Source organism: Rhincodon typus, chromosome 33 (assembly GCF_021869965.1).
Source record: "Rhincodon typus isolate 14 chromosome 33, sRhiTyp1.1, whole genome shotgun sequence".
Taxonomy (NCBI): domain Eukaryota; kingdom Metazoa; phylum Chordata; class Chondrichthyes; order Orectolobiformes; family Rhincodontidae; genus Rhincodon; species Rhincodon typus.
In genome coordinates this window covers 14,655,000-14,668,890 of record NC_063364.1, presented here as the reverse complement: position 1 = coordinate 14,668,890, position 13,891 = coordinate 14,655,000, and the positions used below count along the sequence as shown (strand labels likewise).

Below are 13,891 nucleotides of genomic sequence, written 5' to 3'. Positions count from 1 at the left end.
TGACCAGCGTTTATTGCCCATCCCTCTGGTAAGACCAGCTATTCAGTTTTTCTGTGGTGTTGTCTGAAGGATTAGTATTGAGCGGGACACCAGGACTAATATTCTTGCTTGTTTACTTATTTAATTAGTGCAAATGGGATCCTTTACATCCACTGGAGCAGGCAGATGGGGGCCTAACTTTGACAGCTGCTTTGGAAGGTGGCATTTCTGCCACTGCAGTACTGAGGAAGTGCTGCACTTTGGATGCTAGCTTTGGTTTTTGTGCTGGGATGGGATATTTAAATTTTTTGTTTAAAATCCAATTTATAAATAACAATCAATAAACACTGCCCACTATAACCAAAAATATAACAATGCAATGAAGGAAAACAAGGTGCGGACCTACGTCAATATGATGCTGGAGTGAGATTTGAACGTGGAACCCCGTGACATTTATAATGGGTGCTCATCGCTTGAAGACTCTCTTGGCCGTTCATTCACTTCTTGAGGTAGCAGTACCAATGCGTGCATTGAGTCTGCTAGGGTTTACACTTTCCATCTGGACTGTTATTTATATTTAATTTGGTTTTTGGATTGCTGATAATTAAAAATATTTGGTTGCTAATGACGCTCCTCAAACAAAACGTTTGCTGCTTTGTGGCACACATCAATGGTATTTATCAAAGCCTGTTTAAGATTATGCAAATGAGATGGCAGGAATGAGTTGCACTTGTATTTACCCTACAATGTAATGCAGCCTGCAGTGAATTCCAAGAACTGAGCTAGTTCACTTGATTTACTGGTCTATGAATTGTAAAGTGAACTTGTTGGAATGTTTATAACCTGCTCAATTAGCTGAGCCTTAAACTGAGGATTGAACCTTTTTAGAAGACTTCTAGTGTGTGGGCAATGCCAATAACACTGTGAGAACGTTGCAATTATTAATTTCTGGTTATGATCTATTAACTTATCTGCCCATAAGATCATGTTATTCTCTTGAAAATATCAGGAGATGTATTTTTCTTTCAGATTTGATTCATTCCTGCAAAACCTGCATTTAATTGAGTCGGTGCTACAAGAGGCACAGTGTCTCAGTGGTTGGCTATACTGTAGCACCAGTGAACCAGGTTCGATTCCACCCTTGGCAAATGTCTGTGTGGAGTTTGCTCATTCTCCCCTTGTCTGTGTGGGTTTCTTCTGGGTGGTCCAGTTCCCTCTCACAGTCTAAAGATGTGCGGGTCTGGTCGATGGGCAATTTAGTTTGGCCATAGCGTCCAGGGATGTGCAGGTTAGGTGGATTAGCCATGGGAAATGCAGGATTGCAGGGATAGCTTAGAAGGGTGGGTCTGGGTGGGATGCTGTTTGGAGGGTTGGTGTGGACTTGATGGGCCAAATAGCCTGCTTCCAAACTGTAGAGATTCTATGAAAAGGCGCAAGCAGTATTCCCATTGGATATTTTTCCAAAAAATATAACACCTCTTTGTGCTTTGTCTTTATACAAAAAGGTTTTGACATCATCTGGCACTGGGGAAATATGCTGTTTTTTGACTTATTTCTGCAAACCGGACAATTTTCATTTCTGAAGGACTTTTCTGTGCTTTATTCTGAGGTTCCAGCATGGTTGCTAGTTCAGTTCATTTGGGACCGAATTGTGAATTTCTTTTGGCGTTTGCTGTAATTTGATAATTACAGTGTATTAATTGGATGTTGTTACAGCTGATTATCCTGGAGCCATTCACAAAAACTAAATGTTCCGACTCTTGCATCCCTTGAGAAATTTTGCATTTTAATGTGCAGTGGACGATGCATCTAAGCTGGTGCTCAAGCCTTGCAATCCACTTTCTCTGGATACTGGATGGCGAATAACACTGGGGTTTCTTTTTTGAAAAAAAGCTGGCGATGGGGAAAATGATGTGGAGCTGCTCTCTTGACACATGGTACAGAACAATTGTGCTGCCATCGCTGTCAACCAGAAAGATGTTCGTCCAGTCCTTTGACCACCAAAGCTTATTCATGTACCCCTTTTAATGCTGATGTCTAATGTGGAAGGTGGGAAGAGGGGGCTGAGTAATATTGGTAAATGGGTTTTGATTTTATCATCTATCAAAGAAAGTAGAGGAAATCAAAAATGTGTATGATCAATAGAGCTCTATCAACCGACTGTACTCTGATAACAGAGTAGCACTGTATTTTGATAACTTCATTGTGCTGGTTGGATGTTATTCCACGTGCTTCGTCAGAGCCCATTCCCAGAATCTGTTCTGTCATTTGTTTTAATGTACAGTGAAAGGCATACTTGAGCTGATGGCAGAGTCATCCAATTTCAGTTTGTCTGGTACCACCTTCACTTTCTATCTGATGCCAATCTGGGGAGGGTCAGTTTGGGGAAACTGCATAAGGAGGAGATGGTGAGAAAGGAAGTAGGGATTCAGCAATTGATAAGACACGCTTGTATGAGTATTATGTTGCTAAGGTATCCTTTCAGTTTTGTTTCTTGTTGCAATTGAGTGACATTTCTGAATCAACGTTGAAACATTTACTTGGTCTTTTTCAATGGCTGTCTTCCAGTTATTTATTGATCATTCTTATATGAAATAGAAATTAGATTGGTTTTCCAGTTGTAATCATACCACCTGTCATTGAATCTAGCCCAGCTTGGGGTTTTAAATTGGGAACTGCCTTGGAATTGTCTCTCTCCTTTTATTTCAGATTTCCAACAACTGTAGTTTTATTAATAATCTAAGGTTTTTGTAAAAGAAAAACTTTTCATCTTGACTTCTGTAATAATTTTGCATGTCAAAAAGTTTTTGCTGTTCTGCTGTGAGAGCTGGCCTTGTTGGGTTTTTGTGATACTGCCCCATACTGAGAATACTGCTGGGACTAAAAGCGCAAGTTGTTCACGTGTTTTTTGTAAGTGTGAATGTCTGTTTTCCACTGAACTGATTGCAATACGAGTGAGTGTCGCACTGCCTATACTGTTTTTGGTTTTCTTTAACGTGGCACAGGAAGCTGCCTTTAGTGGTTTAAATTGGCAATAAAAAAAGTAACATTCATTGCACCTGATTTGTATGTACACACACTTAGCCCTGCATTCCTCATCTTGTTCCAGATCATTGACCAGCAGTCTATATATACTGACATCTCTTTTTTTTTGTCATGATGTGCATCTTCTATGCACTGGACGATATGCTGGCATAAGCCCCATTCAAATTCAGTGCAATAGTTGGTACATTTCTTTTACAATTCTTGAAAATCTCCTTTTCAAAACTCCTTTTCTTCTCAAAGCTCCTTATCTTCTCAAAACTCCTTTTCAAAGAGTCAATGACTCTTTTTCAGAACCGAAGTTCTGCATTCCTTTTCTGTTCCGAAGTAGGTTCTTGTTGCGCTCAAAACATTTAACACTGTTTGTTTGTTTCTCTGTCCACAAATGCTGCCAGGCCTTCTGAGTTTCTCCAACACTTTTCCTGCTTTTATTTCAGATCTCCAGCCTCCATAGTACTTTACTCTTACTCTTTCGCTCTCTGCTTTGGGGTCACTATCAATGAGAGGGAGTATTCATCTGTGGAACTTCTCATTCTCACCCTCCTGCCCAGCTGGGAGGAGTCAGCTCTGCGTATGACTTTCTGATCTTTGTGTTCTTTGGTTCGGTTTCAAACTCAGCATCCCCTCAATAATCAAGCCATTTAGGAAAGACAGATCGCCATATATAACCTTTAATATCCCTCCCATTTTAGAAATAATGTCTGGCTCTGTTTGCAGACTAGTTTTGATCCAACCGAACTATATTGTCTCCAGCTTCTACCATCTGCCCTATTTGCTATCCCTAACTTTGTCAATATCATTAAGTTATACCCAGTGTATGCCTTGCAGCCTGCTCTCTCATGTTGTCATGATTATAGAATAGGCTTCACGCCTGTTGGAGTTTGGATTTTCCCCAGTGCTTCTATTTTTGCAAATAGTAGTTTGAATAAGCAGTGCCTTTATCAACTGAAACTGGCACTTTAATTTTAAAAAAAATGCTGTCGTGCTCATGTATTTTAAAAACAATATATCTCTAACCATTGACTAACAATGACTTGCATTGTTCTATCACCCTTAAAGGAAAAATGTCAGAGCAATGAGTGCAAGCTAAAACTACCAGTATAAATTTTTTTCTAGATTTCTAGGAGGAAGATGCTGAAGTAGAGCAGTACTTAAAAACTATGAAGTATACGAATGATAATGTATGTGATTTGTGCAAAGGGCTCCGTCTCTCCATTATTTGAATTTTTTTAGATGGAACCATTGCCTTGGAGTGATAACCCGTCAGACTTTCACATGGAGATATTTAAAGTGAATGTGCCTCAGTTTCCCTGCGGAGGCATTTATTATTAAACTAAAACTGCAAGGCACAGTTGCAATTTTTCATAAAGATTCTTTTTACATTCCATTTTATTTTGAAGTGAGCAAACAGATACTTTCAGCCTGGGCAGACATTGTAGCTTTTATCTGTAAATGTTCCTTACTTTGCTGGATAAGGTTGGCATGAACAATTTGGGATTTCCTGTTTTGTGTTGCATTGACTTCGTGTAAAATGTTTAAAGAGTGTTCATTGCAGTGATGTTGGCAAGTGAGATTTTGTCTTTCACTGTTTCCTGTGCAAAACAACAATATGTGATGAAACGGTGCAGCCTTTGAGAGTTGGTCACTGTGTGTGTTTGCTTGGACCTGGTTCTTCTGTAACTTGCGAAATTCCCAACTGGAAGTTTCCTTAATAACCTGTGACATTTTTTAATCTCTTGACCTTTGTGAAACTGGAGCAGCTGTGTCGTGTCTCATGGCCTGCCAGCGATTGAAACTCTGAGCCTATAACTGAGATACTCTCTGTAGGTTTAAAATTGCTGTGTTTATACTATTCATTAAAATACCTAAATTAAAACCGCTGACCACTCTTTGCAGAATCAGTACAAATACTGCAGTGAGCCACAACAGATGTTCCGTGAAGTTTCTACCTTGACCTGAGAGCTAATGTTTAAACTATTTTAATTTTAAAACTGCACCATGTGTTTAGACTGCAGAACTCTTTTTTTTCAAATGAGTGTTCGGTCTTTTACCTTTTTGGTTGCATTTTAAGGGCAGTGATTGAGAACTTGCAACATGCGCATGAATATGCCAAGATTTTGCAAACCCAGCAGAGAACATTTAGCAGAAACTTGTATTTTCTTTACATTGCCTGATTTAATCTTCCCCATTAACTTCTTACATTAAGAGTCCAGTTGAATTTAAGGGGAAGTGGTTGGATATGGAAGCAGGAGATGGTGTTGTTCTATCGAGAAGTTTGTGTTTTATTTCTGGTTCTCTTGGCCTTGGCATTTAGTGCAAATATTTCCTGAAGCTGTGTATCACAACTCCTGAATCAGGTGTTGATATAATGGTCTTGAGTTGAAACTTTTGGCAGCTTGATTATTTGATTTAACAGATGAGGAACTGGGGAGGGTCAGAGTTCAAGCCTTTGGCTCGCTGCCTGTTTGAGAGAGGGCATGAACGTCCTTGAGAGGGGAATCGATAACAGGCCGAGATTCCTCTTTCAGTGAATAACGATGGACAAAATTGCATCTATGCTTGTAAGGAGCTAACTTTGACTCGTTTTTAACATGACTGTGTGCAGTAGAAATCCGATTGAAGACAGTGCTTTGTTTGTATATTACTTTATATTAATTCCTGATCTATGAACAATGCTAGTAAAGCCAATGTTTGTGGTACAAATTGTCCTTGGCGTCTTGAGTTGCTGCAGTCATGGAGGTTTAGGGATATCCACAGTGCTGTTAGGTATGAAGTTCCAGGATCGCGAGCCAGCAACAGTAATGGACCAGTGATACAGTTCCACGACTGGGTGACAAGTGGCCTGGAGGGGAGTGTGCAGATGATGATCTTCCATGTCCTTGTTTTTGGGTGGTTGAACTTAAGAGTCGGAATCTGGCTTTGAATGGAGCACACTGCTGTTCCGAATGTTGAAATTGATGGCTCTTCAGATGGCTGCTTTGCCCTGGATGGTGTTGAGGGTTGTTGAAGCTGCAACCATCACATTCCTGACTTCTGCCTTGTATTTGGTGGAAAGCCTTCGAGGAGTTAAGAGGCAAGTCTCTCGCATTGTGGAATTCTCATAGAATCCCTACAAGGTGGAAGCAGGCCGCTTGGCTAATTAAATCCATACCGTCCCTCCGAAAAGTATCCTACCCAGACCCACCATCCTACCCTATCCCTATAACTCTGCATTTAGCACAGCCAATCCACCTAATCTGCACATCTTTGGACTGTGGGAGGAAACTGGAACACCTGGAGGAGACCACACAGACACAGGGAGAATGTGCAAACTCCACACAGACAGTACCTGAGGGTGGATTTGAACCTAGGTCCCTGGCGCTGTGAGGCAGCAGTGCTAACCACTTGGCCACTGTGCTGCCCCATTTGCAGCCACAGTATTTATATGGTGGGGCAGTAACCTCCAAGGCTATATTCACTGTACTTTTATTTCTGCTGAGATGATGTCCAGGTTCTGGGCATGGTAGCAGCTTCAGTTCTTTGGTAAGGGGATCAAGGGTTATGGTAAGAACGCAGGAGAATGGGGTTGAGAAACCTATCAGCCACGACTGAATGGCGGAGCAGACTTGACTTTCCAAATGACATAATTCTGCTTCTACATTTTATGGTCTTTGTGGCCTAACCAGTCATGAATGTGTTAACGCACATTTGTGTTGGCCTGTGCAGAACCTCCATGTGGCTGCACAGTTAGAGGTAATGTTGCTCCCAAGTAGATGATCGGGGATTCAGTGATAGCCATGCCTTTGGTTGTCAAGGGGCAATGTTTGAATCCCCTCTTGTTTGAGGATGTCCTTGCCTGCCACATGCATAGTGAAAAATCTTTCTTACTACATACCGTTCATTACAAGTCCGAATGGTGTCCACATCTCACTATGTGTGGACCATGACTCCTGCAGTGTCTGTGCATGACTTTAGCCAGCACAGAGCTTCCCCTGATTCCCATTGACTCCAGTTTTGCGCCTTGATACCAAACTTGGTCAAATGCTGCCTTCATTGTCAAGGCTACTCGCTATCTTCTCTGCAATTCTGCTCTTTTTGTCTATTTTTGGACCAAGATTGCCATGAGGTCAGAAGCTGAGTGAGTGTTAGTGAGCAGGTTGTTGCTGAGTAAATCCTGCTTGATAGGATGGTCGATGACAGACCATTACTTCGATGGAGACTAGACTGATGAGGCAGTAACTGGCTGGATTGGGGTATACTATGCTTTGTGGATAGGATGTGCCTGGGAAATTTCCAGCACTGTACCGGTGTTGTAACTGCCCTGAAACAGCTTGACTTGGGGCATGGCTTTTTCTGAGGCACAAGTCTTTAGTGCCAGTGTTTACTGCTCCTGCCCTGCTTTGAATAAAATGAAGCAGTTTTTTTTTCTGCTTTATTTGTCTCCTCTCCAATAGAGTTTGTATCAGTCCATCCAGAGCATGGACATTTAGAATTTTAAAGTGTACGTTACAAGGTTGTTCCACCACATGCTATCGAATCACCAACAATGAAGACCAGACTCTGGGTGAAAAGGTTTGAGAGAATATCTCCAAGAGGTCCAGACTTTGCAATGATGTGGGTTGGGAGAAAAGAAGACCAGGATGACTTTGCTAAGTTCTGTCAAACAAAAATTCTACATCTATTGCAGAGCAGGCTCGCCCCTGACTGTTCTGCCCCATTATGGGGGATTATCCAAAGTAATTATGTTGCCACATTTTCTGAATCTTCTGTATCTGTCAAGGGAGTGTGTCAAAGTGCTCGTGAGCCCTTGCCCTCCCCTCAATTTTTATCAGCAGCGCTAACTTTAAGTTTGGTCTGGATGCCAGTGATGTCCCCGGTAGGTTATCCAGTGTATCTAAAGCATGCGGGCTGAGGTAGTCCCAGCTTCAATATAGCCCCGTTCTTTATGCTGTTGGTTTAATTGAGCCGAGATCCCCTCTGAAGCAAACTTTTTAAAATTGCCCAGTGTATATGCTGATGTCCTGCCCACTGGCACCTATGAAAACTGCCATTCAGTGGATTATGGGACGACTGAATGCACCAACATTTGACAATCTCCAATGGCCCCATTTGCCCCAACGACTGAAGACCGCAGTCTCCTTGAAGTGTACTTCAACAAGAACAAAGTACATTCAGGTCATGAGCATTATCAGTGAGAAGAAATGTATGTATTATGCAACTGATTGCAACAATTTAAACTGCACTTATACATATTTGATTTCAATATAGGAAAAGGAATAGGCCATTCAGCTCCTCAAGCCTGCGCGGTGAGATCATGGCTGATCTATGGCCTCACCCCCATGTACCTGTCTTTGGCCCATAATTCTAATACTTTTGCTTAACAGCAATTTATCCATCCCAGATTTGAAATTAACAACTGATCTAGCATCCGGTGTGGTTAGTTTGAATACATAGGAAGCTGCTTGAATTCTGATAATTTTTGTTTTTGTAATGAAACTACTCCCTTTTCTAATTTGTCATCCATGATTGATCCTTGTTTTTGTGGTTAGAAATATTTTGTGTGAGGCGTCCTTTTGTATATTCTGCTGTCTTACAATATGATTGCACAGAAACTTCACCACCTACTTCTGGATGCAAATCACTTTATTGCCACCAATAACGTGGTGTGCTCTTTTTGCAGTACAATACTGGAAGTTAAAAGCAAAGATAAGCTGCTTTTTGTTCACCTAATGCATTGTGTCAAATAACATTGTGATAAGAGAGTTTATGGTTTGTAGAATGCAAATACTGAATCAGTGAAAGGACAGTTAGGAGTCTTTAACCAAACGTGCATCACAAGTATGAATCTTGATTCACATTTATCAAATATTTGTTAACACAATCTTTTCACTTATTGAACATAGCCCAGCGAATTTCTATAATTAACTAAATTCAATGCTTCATGGCATAATATCTGGACAAGAGAGAATATGTCGACCGATATTTTGCAGTTTCAAGTCTTGTTGCTACTTTGTGCTAGTTTTATTTTTGAAAAATTCCACCTCCAAAAGGGAAGGAAAACGGTGTTGCATCACTAACTGTCACCCAGACAGTGAATGGAGCAACCTTCATAATGTAAGGTGGTGACCAATGAAGAAAAGGTTTCTTCTGCAGCTTCACTTCCTAAGTCCTCTCCTAAGATACCATTTCTGATATCACTAAAAAACAGATGATGTGGCTGTTGTCATTATTGCTGGTTGCTGTGTTTCCTATATTTTATACTTTGCTGCTTACTCCACCTAAATACTGGGTTATCCTGCAGATGTGAAATATGCAATGAAATTTCAGTGGTAGCAAAACATGAGCAAGTTTTTTTTGTACTAAAATATGAATAATTTCAAATGAACATGATTTATGTTTAAATTTGAACTGACATTTTAATTAAGAAACCTATATATCAATGAGACAAAATCAAATCTATTAAGACACTAGAAATGCAATGAATTACTCAATGCTTGGAAAAACAAGTGACATTCGTTTTGGCTGGCATCTTTTTATTTGTATTGCAAGGTCAATCTATTGATGTTCTTCAGCCTCATATCCCTCTGATAGCTGGAGATGCTGCTATTGTTAAAACTACCTAGTAAAAGATGAACTTTCTCAAAATGAGAACTATTGACTAAGCACTATTGACTAAACCTAACTGCTGTAGTCCACTTGTACTTTAAATTGCTGGATGGGACTTATCCTTTTTCTAACACCACTGAAAAGCCCAATTCGTGGATCTACTGTGGACTGGGTCTGAAAAAATTGAATGGCTACTAGCAAGACACCAAAGTGATTTTTCCCTCTTGAGAGTTTACTTCAGTTCTATTCCTTTCTCAGCCTGGTTTTTCTTTCAATCACAGAACTATCTGTGGTGGCAAGGGAGTTTCCTGACAATTCTCACCTGAGCACAAGCTTGGTGAATCTTCCAGCCTCCTTTCAAGTTAGCCACAAAAGTAATCAGTTACAAAGCAATCAGTTGATAATTTAAATTGAATCATTAATAAATATGGCCTTTTAATGATTGCTGAGCAGCAGAACTAACTAATAAAACCTTCTTATTTTTGTCGGGTCAGGTAGCAACATGGAGAGAGAGCAAGCTATCATTTCGAGCCCAGGTGACTCTTCATCAGAGATGCTTGTTCTGTCTCCATGGATGTGATTTTCAGCACCTTTTTGTTTTCAGTACTTTTTTTTTCAGTATAGATTTCAGGATCTGCAGTAATTTGCTGCTGCTTTTTGTCTTTTGGTTAAGAAGCCGAGCAAGTGAGAGAAAATGAGTTGGCCCCAAGCCCTGATCAGCAGGGAAGGTGTTCCGACTGCAGCTGAGCTAAGGAATTGGGTTTAACTAAGACTGACCTTGGTTGGCCTGTGGTGGGGTACACTTTTTGTGCTGAGGTCTGTGAAACTCACATGGAAGTGAGGATTAGAAGTGGGTTGCCTTTCAGCCTTCCCTCCTCCACTTCCCAAATGCTTTTGTGGGTGGGGATAGGGTAGGTCTGTCCTGCTCAATCCCAAATTCTTAAGTATTCCATTAGTTCCTCATGCAGTCATCATTGGCCTGACCATCATTCCCTCCTTTTTTAACACACTGTCTCCCTAAAACACTGTCTGTCCCCATACTGAGGACTTGCCATTGCGGCTAAGGGCCAAGTGAAATTACCCCTGTTGCACTGCTCACTGCTCCTCCAATCATATTACATGCCTGCTGCTTTGCCAGTTTACCATTCAATATGAAATTGTGTGGGTTTTTTTCTGTTTTGCTTTGCTAAACACACAGACTGTAAATTCAATGAGGCATGGTATCAATTCCCAATGGTGTTAGATTCTCTAAGGAATCCTGCTCCTCCTCAGTGTGGCTTCAGGGTGAGCCATAGTTCCACCCCTGGACTACGTTCACACAGAAGCTGAATGTGGTGTTAAAAGAATTTCACATCAAATATCATTATTCAAGCAAACTGTGCATTTATAGTATAGCTGTACACTTTTTTTAAATACCCTTTTTAATCTCAATATTGCCAAAAAGAAGTGAGCAGTAGTGTTTTTGTCTGCCTCTTTTTTTTAATTGGTGATACAGATGTGTTTTGATTATAGTGAACCTGCAGCACAGAGGAATTGATGCGCATGTGGCAGCTCCTGAAATGATTTAATTAGCGATCCTTCTGTCAGCACTCAGGAGGGGCTGATGATCATATCCATAGCTTCTACCCAGTCAATAGAAACACCAGCTTAGTCTAGACGCAAGGGAATAAAACTGAATACAGGCCCTATATATGTGTAATGATTTGAAAACTGCTATTGCAGTAATAATGGAGCTATGTGAAGGTATCTTTCTTTAGTTCTTGACTATAATTTGAGATTCACCAGCTTGGGAAAATGGGACCCTTCGTCTATGTGCTGGTGCCATGTCCTATCCTTTCAAATAGACACACACCATTTGTCAATTCTGCATTGCTGGAATACATTCACATTGTTATTCTACATGTGATATTAAACATATGAGGGTTCACTCCCTGTAATACATCTACTTTCCCTGTTATGGGAAGAAATGTAAATAAAAATTCCTAAAGTTGATGACAACATTGTAGATTTTTATGCCTCTAGGAAAGACTAAGGTTCCAGGTTCAAGGATCTGGTGTGAGGATTAAACCTGTGCTGCTGCCATTAATTTGCACCATACTCTTCCAGTGAGTATGTTGGTATGTTTCCAAGAATCCTGCTTATAATATCTTCTCTGTATCGTAACACATAACTGGAGAATATAAAGATCTCATACTCCAACTTCATTGGATCATTTGTAGCATGACACTCTACTGGAAGCGTGTTCCTTTGTTGTAAACTAACAGCTTAATATGAGCCTAGAGACTGCTCTCTGAGGAAAGTAATGTTTGTATATAAGAGTTAAGTGTAACAAATGTCTGTTGGATTATTTAATACCATGATATCCACTTTCTTACGTGATAGAAAATAACATGCATTAGGTACAATACCCTGTTGGAGGCAAGGTCTCACTCTACACTCTCTAGTCACTGAACCAACTCCTACATGTTCCTTCCAATTTTGTTTAAAAATGGACCATGCTGAAATTGGTATGAAATGTTACTGTTCAGCTGCTTTTGGATGAATACAGAATTGACAGTTTGGTTAGCTTATTACCAGCAGTGCAACTGTTGTTAGCACAATTATGTATAGTGAGTATGCAATGTTACCTCACTTCATTTGTGTTCTTACCCAACTTGGAAAGCTAATTTTTCCAACTTGTCTCTCCGATGTGGCATTCTCCTTTGCATGCATTTACTGCCCCTGGGGCCACCCTGTTCTCAGTCCCAATATCTCCACGACTCTCTCTGTCTCTGACCTGGAGAATGAATCCTTTTCTAAGTGATTTGCTATTTTTTTATTTGAAGTTGTGTGTGAAGAAGTGTGAAAGATACCATGGGGGTTTAGTTGAATTTACTGGTGGGCTGTTCAATGGAACTCTGGCTAGGATGCTTCCTCCTTGCCTTTTGGCCTGTTGAAATCAGCCACAACCTTTCCTAAATATTATGTGCGTGTGACGGGAGGGGTGTAGAAATGCAGCATTTGTATATATGGACATTAGCCTGCAAGAACGGTTCAGTTGTTAGTTGTTCACAATAAGCTGCTATTTTGTGTTACAGGAAACTGTGGTATGGTTGCAACAATTGGCCACACAGCTGACAAGAGTCAGCTTTTTATCTCTGTCTCCAGGACTAATGGGATAGCTAGTTTTAAACTGAACCCTTTTTTTAAAAAAATGTGGCATGCACTAAGATACCACTTTCACAACGATTGTCATATTTCTGATATGATGTATTTATACAGCCTCTGCCACTTTCAAAGATGAAATAGCTTCTAGGATGGATCTTTCTGGGGCATGCTTGTTGGAATTATTTTATTCCTGCAGTTTTGTGAAATGTTGGTTGAATGGGGCGTTTGGGATTTGCGACTGACTGGACCAATAATTGATCTCTTTTCTTCGTTTTTTTAAACTAGTGAAAGGTTCAGGGGGAAATTGGGTGTGTGGGTAATTTGGTTGAGGAAGAGAAATGGAAAGAGGAAGAAAAATTAGATTGTAAGGCGATGGGAAGAAAAAGGAAATGTTTTAAGTTGTTGAATGTGATTAACGGTCAGTTCCAAAGCAGAGTCAAAGCTCAAAACATTGAAGCTATTTCTCTCTCCACAGATGCTGCCAGACCTGCTGAATGTGTTGATCAATTTCTGTTTTTATATCAGGTCTCGACCTTTTTACCATATTTTGCTGATGAACTGTCTGCTGGAATGGGACTCTCAATTTTTGTCGCTTCTGAAACCGCTCACTGTCAATCTCTACTGGTTGTGAGGATAGTGACACATACCATCCATCAATTGCACGGTCTCAGAATTGTCACTGTGTAGAAAGATGCCATTCAGTCCATTATGTCTGCACTGACTCTCCAACTGAATGTTATGACAATGTTGTTTTCCTGCCTTTTCCCCAGAATTTTCTTTCCATTTAAATAATCATCCAATGCTCTGTTGAATGCCCAGTGGAACCTGTCTCGGCCACACTTCCAGGCAATAGATTTTCGACTGTAGTTACTTGCTGTGTGAAAAAGATTTTTCTTACCTCAGAGATAGTAGGAACTGCAGATGCTGGAGAATCCGAGACAACAAGGTGCAGGGCTGGATGAACACAGCAGGCCAAGCAGCATCATAGGAGCAGAAAGGCTGACGTTTCGGGCCTAGACCCTTCATCAGAAAAGGGGGAGGGGAAGGGGTTCTGAAATAAATAGGGAGAGAGTGGGAGGCGGATAGAAGATGGATAGAGGAGAGGATAGGTGGAGAGGAAACAAACAGGTCGAAGAGG

The 13,891-nt window shown here is 40.6% G+C and overlaps 1 protein-coding gene across 6 annotated transcripts in view; it reads left to right on the top strand.

Moving 5' to 3' along the window:
• rab27a (RAB27A, member RAS oncogene family) overlaps positions 1-13,891 on the top strand; it is a 115,459-nt gene that overhangs the window by 18,845 nt on the left and 82,723 nt on the right. The gene's annotated exons all lie outside the window — the stretch shown is intronic.